The 7,946-nt window shown below is 46.8% G+C and overlaps 1 long non-coding RNA gene across 1 annotated transcript; it reads left to right on the forward strand.

Annotated features, from left to right (window-relative positions):
* The first annotated feature begins 1,497 nt into the window (after positions 1 to 1,497).
* LOC103692581 (uncharacterized) lies at positions 1,498 to 7,412 on the forward strand. Its single transcript, XR_015622899.1, has 2 exons — positions 1,498 to 2,371; positions 6,139 to 7,412. It is a non-coding gene; the product is annotated as an uncharacterized LOC103692581 (long non-coding RNA).
* Positions 7,413 to 7,946: the final 534 nt, after the last annotated feature.

The raw sequence follows: 7,946 nt of genomic DNA on the forward strand, positions 1-7,946 counted from the left end.
TGGATGAATGAGGTGCAGAGACAAAAGGGCCTCTTTAGTGCTGAGGGCGGGGCACACAACAATGATGTACAGGGGTCAGAAGCCTGGGATAGGGGTGGGGTCTTTTCCAGGACAGCGTCCTAAGAAGTTAATATTGGGTAAAGCAAGCAAGCAACCACCCACCCACCGAAACAAACAAACAAACAAACAAACAAACAAACAAACAAGCAAACAAACAAACAGAACAAGCCTGCAGACTAGCTAGTTGGCTTGGTGAGGTAGCTCAAATGTTTTTGTTTAGTGGACAGCTCAGTTTGAGGCTGGCTGGGCAGTTTTCTTCATTCCTGACTTGCCTGATCAGGGTAGAATAGAATGGAACCCTCTCCTAGACCAGGGGATCTAGCTGAGGACGCCTGTTTTGTGGCAAATGATTGTCTCTCTCAGGCTAGGGGGTTGCGGTCTCTTTTAGCCAGTCGGCTGCATGGTCCTAGCGGTAGAGCTACGGCAGCCTCTGTGCGAGACATTCACCGCTAGAGGGAGCACTGTGACGTTCTACATCACCCGCACTGGGCTCTCTGGGCTGCGAAGCCAAGCGGACTGGCCAGAAGCCAGGGCTTTGGCAGTGGGGGAGGGGATGTTCCTAAGAAATTCATTTTCTTCACCTTTGCTCTTTCCGTTTATAATTTCTCAGAAGAAACGGGACCCTAAAATCCTAGTTTCCGGCAGGGTTCTCAGAGCACTTCCCTGCCCCACACCCCCATTTTGTGGGCCTTGAGTTTGGCCTGCCTGCTGAGGCCCGTATAACCCTGGAGTGGTTAATAGGAAGTGGTGAAAACAGAGAAAGTGAGGCCAGACTGGTAGATGTCCTGCGAGTGTGAGAGAACTGGAAAGAGCTTGGAGAACAGGCTGACAAAACAAAGGGGGAGGGGCGTGAAGCTAGAGGGTTGCAGTAGCTTTTAGCAGGCTGCAGGGTCCTGACTGTACAGCTAGGACAGACTCTGTGGTGGGTGCGGCTTTGGCCTTATAATACTGGGTAAGGGTTACATGGGAGATCTACTGCATGGCCTTGGTGTTTTGGCGTGATACCTCCCCACTCCACTCCATTCAGTTGAGCCAGCCTCTCATGGTAGCTGACCTCTAGAAGCATGACTAAGACTGGAAGTGGTAGGTGTTCAGGGCAAAAGCTTCATTTTTGGCTCCCACTATGTTCTTGAACCACATCCTACCTCTCATATGACCCAAGCCGTACTCCAACAGCAGGAGACTCAAACCTCATCTTCTTCCTGCACTGGCTCTTGAGTCTGGGAGGCAGATTCTCTTAGCAGCCACTGAGCATAGGCAGCAGCTGTATAAGGGGTAGGTGCTGGACATGTGCCCACTCATAGCTTTCCACAGAAGCTTCAGGAAGATGGTACCCCAGCCGCAGCAGAGCAGGTCAGCATGGGCCTGGTGAGGCTCCTGTCACTGCTGTTGTGAGTGTTGGTGATTGCCATGGTTACCTGGAGGCTGGGAGCTCTGACAGTTGGAGACAGAGCAGGGGAAGATGGCCTGGAAACCTTACCAGGCTAGGAGATCCTGGACTAGAGAAGATGTTTTGCAAGCGTTCTGATGAGCCACAAGTCAGGGGTCCTTTTTCATTCTGCTAGGTCCTAGGAGAACTGAGAAGAGGGAAGGATTGGGGCTGGGGCTGGCCCTCAGGGAGTTCGTAGTGAGAGAAGGATGGTGGTCACAGAGCTCCCTATAGATTAATACAGATCCTGGGGTTGGGGATTTGACTCAGTGGTAGAGCGCTTGCCTAGCAACCGCAAGGCCCTGGGTTCGGTCCCCAGCTCCAAAAAAAAAATACAGATCCCTGGGGACCTAGAGGAGGGCTCCTCTTCCTTGTTTACCATGCTAGCATGGGGACTATGATTGCCCTCTCCCTAAGTAGGATGCTGTCCAGTCAAGCAAAATAACAAGCCCTGCCAGGGCTTACGAGCTTCAGTTCTCTTCTAGGTCTTGGTTTTCCAGTCTGCAAAATGGGGTTAATGATTAGTAAATCCTTACCTACTTTATGTCAATGAGGAGGACTAATTAAATGCATAATTTTGTGTGTTGGAATGAGCAGACAGATTTCAGGTCTTTAGAGGAAAAGCCTTATTTATTCACGGCACCAATGCATGGAGCAGAAATTCCATCTAGCGCGTTTGCTGCCTCTCCACTGCTGGGTGAACCAAGAGCTCCATTGCTTCTGTGAGAACATGGGGCTCTGCACAGCTGTCCAACCCCAGCTCAGAGCTCTTGGAGCCTGAGAGGGAGGGGCATCGTGTGGGCAACGAGCAGTCATTTTGAGATCAGTGGAGAATGATGGAGTCAGAAGCTGAGGCTCTGGTACAACAGCAGAAGACTGAAGGTCAGCCTTGCTCAGTGGCGAAAGCTAAGGGTGCTGGGTGCAGAGTTCACCCCAGGCCAAGGTCAGCTTCGAAGCTGTCCCTTCTTTCTCTTTTTGATACACTGTCATTATATGTTCACTCACAGAATGAGAAAACAGATATACAGAAAGAAATAGAATAAAAACCACCAAGTCAGTGGTATGAACCAAACGTTCGGCACATGAACTCTATGCTGTGCCTAGTATAGAAGGTCCCCATGGTTGTGGGAGTGGATAGATGCACTCAAAATGGAAAGTTAGAAATACCTGTCACCTTTCACCCACTCTATATGTAACATACACATGTGACATATATGTGCATACATATAGCTCTGTGGTTATAATTGCCATATAAAATATTTTTACTGTGGGGTTGGGGATTTAGCTCAGTGGTAGAGTGCTTGCCTAGGAAGCGCAAGGCCCTGGGTTCGGTCCCCAGCTCTGAAAAAAAGAACCAAAAAAAAATTTTTACTGTATTAAATATCTACTATACACCACACACACACACACACACACACACACACACACACACACACACACACACACAGAGAGAGAGACAGAGAGAGAGAGAGACAGAGAGAGAGAGAGAGAGAGAGAGAGAGAGAGAGAGACAGAGAGAGAGAGAGAGAAGAAACTTGTTTCCCTCCTTTGAAGAATATGGTGGGGCTGATTATTGGAAGCACTACTTCAGTAGTTTGGGTCTGATTCCCAGAAGTCTGTGCATCTTTGAAGTAAGGTGAGGAAGGGAGTGGTAGGCTGGAGTGATGACAAAATGACAGGAAGGAAATGATGGGACCTGGGGCTATGACAGAGCCACTGTGGACTGGGCAGGAGAGGAGCCAAGAATAGAGTACACAGGGCAATCCCCACTTGTGCAAAAGCTGTGACTGTCCCTTGGTGTAGTTCCTGAATGTGATAGCCACTTCCCAGAGTTCCTTGATTCTTGAGGCAGGCCATAGTCCAACAACAATAACAAAAGAGAATTATTAGGGAAGATATCAATCATTTATCTATCACTTATTATCTATCATGTATGTATGTGTGTGTGTATGTATGTATGTATGTATGTATCTCTGTATCTACATCTGTCTAATCCATATCTTTATTATCTGTATTTATATGTTTATATCTATCTATATCTGTCTATTCCCTAATTACAGCCAGGTCTATACCTGTTGACTTGGCTTCTGAAGGCTTCCTGGTGGCTCCTTGTCTATACCAAGTTCCTTCTTGTTGCGATACACCAAGCTTGTAATTACGCTCAGAGCTTCCTTGGCTTGTCTCATGATTCTTCTTCTACTGTCTCAATTCCGAGTCTCCTTGGCTAGTGGTCTAAACTTTAAGAACCGATGATGTCACACACCCTTTCCATATCATCAAGGAAAGTGGCCAGTAATGAGAGTAGCTGTGACAGTCATGGGAAGGAGAAGTTAGATGCATCTTTGTATAACCCTGGGCCACCAAGCAGGTTGTCTTGACCAACATGTTGATGAAACCTGGATGAGAAGCACATCACAAAGTTGGAACTCCTGGGCTGGGTGAGACTATAATCCAGAGACACTTGATGGGAGGAAGCAGCAGCCGTGCATGGCCCCCCGCTCCTCCGACAGATGCTCTCATTATTGGGTTCCTGAGTTTGCACTTTGCACACGTGGTTCTTATCACCTATGGTTTATTCCTACTTTTCAGTTCTCCTGAGACTATTATACTCCCCCGTCTCTCCTGGGGGCACTGCTGCTCACCTCTTTATGGTCTTTGTGTAAAGTCTGGAGCAGCTGTGTCTGCCATGTGTGTCTTGGGGGAAAGGTAGGGCTTGCAGGCTAGCAGACTGAATCAATGGAGCCTAATTTATCAAGTTCTTTGAGTAGGCTTTCTCTCCAGCATGGATACATGTACAGAAAATGTGAATCTGGGTGATATCACACCCTTACTTATTTCAGTGACAGCAATGGCTTCCTATCGTGCATAGAATATGTCCTGGGCTCCTTCAACAGTCGGCCATATCTATAGATCTCCATCTTGTCATTGGGGTGCTTCGTCTCTGCCCATCCTGCATCAGTGTCTGAATACCCCATGCTCTTTCCCACACTGAAGACCCAGCACTGTTCAGTCAGGTGTCCCTGAATGTCCCACATTCCATTATCCCCTTGGCCAGCTTCCTTTCCGTGCTTCAGGTCTCAGCCAAGGTGTTGCCTCTTCAGAGAAGTCTTCCCTGGTTATGGTATCCACCTCTCTATGTTACTTAGAAAAACAAACGAACCAAAAAACGAATCTATTATCTATGTCTCCAAGTAGCCTTCATGTGAGTTGGGTCACATCGGATATATTTACCACTGCATACCCCCAAAATACTGCTAAGAATGCAACGGTTCATAGTCAACAGATGAGTAGCTGAGCAACATGTATAAGAATGTTCTGTACTCTAAGTGACTTAACCTCAACCCAAGGAAGCCATAACCTGTCACTTTCTGACTGGTGTTTCGGAGCACTGAGCCCAGACACAGGCTCTTAGCATAGTAGCAATAACAAAATTATACATTTTAAATATATACATGTGTTAGTTATAAATGCGTACATGTGTGGGAAACATGGTGGCTGGAAACCAGGGCTGTAAGGAAAAGTAACTTGGCATTATATTTCTTACTTTGAGAGGGGAAGGCATCCCAGTGTCCTTTTGGTTGCCGTAATAAAATACTGACAAAGAGAGACCTAGGGGAAGGAAGGATTTATTCGTCTTATACCTCTAGGTCTTAGTCTACCATGGAGGTGAATCAGAACAGGAGCTTGGAGCAGGAGCCATAGAGGGAGTCAGCTTGCTGGGTCGCTCATGTGCTCATGATTAGCTAGCTTTGTTAAACAGCTCAGGACCACCTGTCTGGGGATGATGTCGCCCACTGTGGGTTGGGCCTTCCTACATCAATTACCATTCAAGACAACTCCCCAAGATAGGCTCACAAGCCAATCTGACTTATGCTTTCCTCTTAGATGAGTCTAGGCTGTGTTCAGTTGGCAACGGTAATGAGACAGAAGGCTTGGGGATTCCTAACAGCTGCCCATAGATGCTGGAGCCTTGCCCTATTGTAGAAAGAGGTGTGTGTGTGTGTGTGTGTGTGTGTGTGTGTGTGTGTGTGTGTGTGTGTAGCAGGTCTTAAAGGAAGTGATATCATCAGTGGAGATGATACTAGAAATTTCCTTTGGGGAGGCTATGGGGCTCGATGACCTTTGAAGCTACTATCAGATTGAAATATCTGCACATTCAAAAATGATTCTGAAATGTCTTTGGAGGGTAGTTCAATAAGCAGGGAAAAGTAGGAAGATAGTCCTACCTCACATATTTATTACTTTTTGTCTTTGAGACACTTCCCCCAACACGCGCGCGCGCGCGCACGCACGCACACACACACACACACACACACACACACACACACACCCCTTGGCCTTGGGTAACTTTAGCAGACTGGGTCATTTTTTGTGTATATTTGTGTTCATGTGTGTGTGTGTGTGTCACTGGGAGCAGGAGATCACTGATTAAACTACACTGGGCAGCTGGTGAACTCTGGGATCCTCCTGTCTCTGCTGCTCTGTAGCTGCCATTGCAGATGTTTGCCTTTATGCCTGGCCCCGTGCATGGGTGCTAGGAATTAACTTCTGGTCCTTTTGTCTACACAGCCAGTTGATTGCCCTGTCTGTAGACTGGATGATTATTGAGTAAACAAACCACTCAGTGTTTCCTCTTTCTTCCTTCCCAGGATGGAGCATCCCTTTCACCCCGAGAACAGTGTATAGAGGTGAGAGTGTGCCTAGGCTTGGGCCACTGGTGTCTGCATTCTTGTGCTCCTCCTGTCAGCCTGAGATAATCTGGATAAGTCAGAATCACAGAAAGAAAAAACTCAAGCAATGGACCCCACGCAAGCTCAACCCAGTGCGGCCAACCCCAGAAACCCTGCAAAGTCATAAATGCAAAGAAAGTCTTTTGCTGTAAGGCTCCAAGACTTGGGGGAGTACCTGACAGACAACATTCTCATAGAAGAACTAACTGATGGGTAGGCTATGGTTTTGCATGGACTGCATTGCCTGGACCTCTGTGTTGAGAGTGTCAGGCAGAGATCATTGCTTTGTTTTGTACCATCCAGATTTAGGAAAGGGTTTCCCCCCTTTTCCATGTATTACTCCTTCCATGACCTTTTCCTGAAGTACTCATTGTTCAGACCCACGGGATAATCCACCCCATTTATAAGGTTCCACTCCCTCCCACTGAGCCACTTTTGGCCTCTCAGTCCTCCTGTCTGCGGCTGACAACCCCTTTGCCTATGCTGGGAAGACGTCAGGTGTATGGCAACACTGAGCAAGTGGAATTCAGAGAGATGAGGGTTCTTTGACGGTGCAACAAGGCGCAGATACTTAGTTGGTTGAACCTCCTTGGAGAGCAGAGAAGGGAGCGGCTGCATGCTCACTGTGATGGTAGGTGACGGTAGGTGACAGTAGGTGACAGTAGGTGTTGGTAGGTGAGGCACCCCATGCGCAAACTGGGGTTCTTTGTGATGAGATGGTCACTCCTCCCTTTGCCCTACCTATCACAGACAGGTGGGCGTGGCCTTCCGAATGCCCCTGCCTCCCTCTCTGAAATGAAATCTCTAAAAGCTGAACAGGGTGGAGAACTGTAAGCAGAGATTCAGATTCAGGCTGCAACAGAACAGAAGGAGTCAAAGCCCGGGAGGAAAGCCTGAATGGGCTTGGAGAGGACAAAATAAAACAGCAGACACATTTATACAGGTCTCTCCTACCTCTCAGAACAAAACAATTATGAGATAAGAGAGGCATGGATGGAGGAAATTCTTTCATTTTTCACATTGCGGGCTGGAGAGATCCAATAGGCTGTTTATGAAGAACAATAAAGAAGATACATGTGTTCAGTAAAGAGGTTGTTACAAATATATCGGGTGGTTTTGAAAAGCCAGGGTTTTCTCCCCGCTTTTGGATGAAGCTGTCAGCCGAGTATTAAAAGATTTTCTTTTTCTTTCTCTGTCTTTTTTTTCCTTCCTCTTGCTTTTTTTTCTTCCCCCAGAGCAATAAATGATACCAGTGGTTTGTTACAATTGGCAGAAAGAGTTATCATTTTTCTTTAGGATTTGGAAATGCAATCAAAGACGGGCAGATTGGAGCCCGAATTAAATGAAGCTTAAACAAACACAAAGGAAAAAAAATCTCCGCTGTTTTTTTTTTTTTTCTTAAACAAACAAACACTGGAGTTGCGGCTCCGAGTTGCTAATTTGAAGCTGCAAAGAATCTGACACTCGCACTTGACAAAATGGTGCCAAAGCCAGGAGATGGACACCTCTTGGTTAAGGACTGAATGTTCTGATCATTTTATGAAAGTAAAAACCCATTGTTTTAGGAAACTCTGTAGTGAAACCTGTCTGGCAGTCTAATGGGAAATCACAGAGGACTTTCCTTCTGTTGACTCGAGAACAGGTTAATTCTTTCTGGGGTAAATTAAATAAATGAAAGCTCAGGGGTATGGGGATGTCAGTTCTATGCGGCTGATTTCACTTTTGCT

This window comes from Rattus norvegicus, chromosome 6 (genome assembly GCF_021556685.1).
Source record: "Rattus norvegicus strain SHRSP/BbbUtx chromosome 6, alternate assembly SHRSP_T2T, whole genome shotgun sequence".
Lineage (NCBI taxonomy): Eukaryota > Metazoa > Chordata > Mammalia > Rodentia > Muridae > Rattus > Rattus norvegicus.